We start from the raw sequence: 1,608 nt of genomic DNA, 5'->3' as shown, positions 1-1,608 counted from the left end.
CTCACTGTCTCCCTCCCTGTCTCTTTCTGCCCACTGTCTTCCTGGCTGACTGTCTCTCTCTCCTCACTGTCTCCCTCCCTGTCTCTCTCTGCCCACTGTCTTCCTGGCTGACTGTCTCTCTCTCCTCACTGTCTCCCTCCCTGTCTCTCTCTCTGTCCTCACTGTCTTCCTGCCTGACTGTCTCTCTCTGCCCACTGTCTTCCTGCCTGACTGTCTCTCTTTGCCCCGGCATGCGGTAGGTGAGGAGGGCCGGAGCACTGTTCGACGACGAGGGAAGGGACTCGTGAGCACTCACCGCTCCAAGGGCTCCATGATCCCCGTCGACTGGTTCCTCGAGCAGACGCTTAATTAGTAAGTAACGAGACGTCTAACGAGATGCGCGGCGTTGTCCTCTCTTATCATTTTTACTAACGACATTTCTTATTATTGTCTAACTGACTTCATTTTAACTGGTAAGTAACGACAGGTCTAGCAAGACGTGTGCGCATCACTCGTGATGTTGTCCTTGAAATCAACCGTATGCATGTGTATGCATGTGTATATGTGTGTATATTTATATATATACATATATACATACATGTATATCACGTAGCTTATGGTACTACAATGTGTGTACTGTAATGTCTAATGTCTGCATATTAACATAGGTGACGTGTAGGTGGAACTGTGCGAACTGGCGTAATCTACAAGTAGTTCTGTCTGAATAGGAATGACTACCAGGTAGCGCTGTCTTTACAGGAATAACCACCAGGTGGTGCTGTCTGAACAGCATTAAATTGACTACGTCACGAATTTTCTATGGTGATATTTGTAAAAAATTTGTTGCCATTTTTTTACATTAAAAGTAAGTACTAATGGGACTAAACGTATCGTCAGGTTGTTACCCGATAAGATTGTTTCTCAACTAGTTAAAATCCAAAAAGCCTGGACGATTTGATAAATATGATCTTGACATTAATTGCTTGCTATGGGCTATGTATGAGTCACGAGCATATATTTACATTAAACAATATAGTAAAATAGGAAGTATAGTGCAGCAATTTAACCATAAAAAGTAAACAGAATTACTTACATTTTGTGAAAAAGTGGAAATATTTTCTTTACTTTTACTATTTACGGTGACGTAATTACTTTAACCACTAGGTGGTGCTGTCTGAACAGCATTAACCACTAGGTGGTGCTGTCTGTACAGGAACAACCAATAGGTGGCACTGACTGAACAGGATAACCCCTAGGTGGCGCTGTCTAACCAGTAATAACCTTCGTGAGGACATGACTTGATGTTTGACGTGTCTTTACAGCCATAACCAGCACTACCAGGCATGGCTGTTCCCACAGTGGGTGCCCAAGGATACGGACTGGACCGCTGTGCCTCAGGAGGAGGTTGATTCGTACCTTCCCCCGGAGAAGGAGTCTCCGTGGCTTCAGTACAAGGCGAGTGAGGAGGACGCCCCGCAGCGACCGCGCCGCATACGATTGTTTCAGGTGAGATTCCTCTCTTGTTGTGTGTGTGTGTGTCTGTCTCTTCCTCTCTCTCTCTCTCCTCTCTCTCTCTTTCTCTCTTTCTCTCTCTCTCTCTCTCTCTCTCTCTCTCTCTTTCTCTCTCTG

Source organism: Priapulus caudatus, unplaced genomic scaffold, assembly GCF_000485595.1.
Source record: "Priapulus caudatus unplaced genomic scaffold, Priapulus_caudatus-5.0.1 Scaffold1337, whole genome shotgun sequence".
Lineage (NCBI taxonomy): Eukaryota > Metazoa > Priapulida > Priapulimorpha > Priapulimorphida > Priapulidae > Priapulus > Priapulus caudatus.
This window is presented reverse-complemented; position numbering follows the sequence as displayed.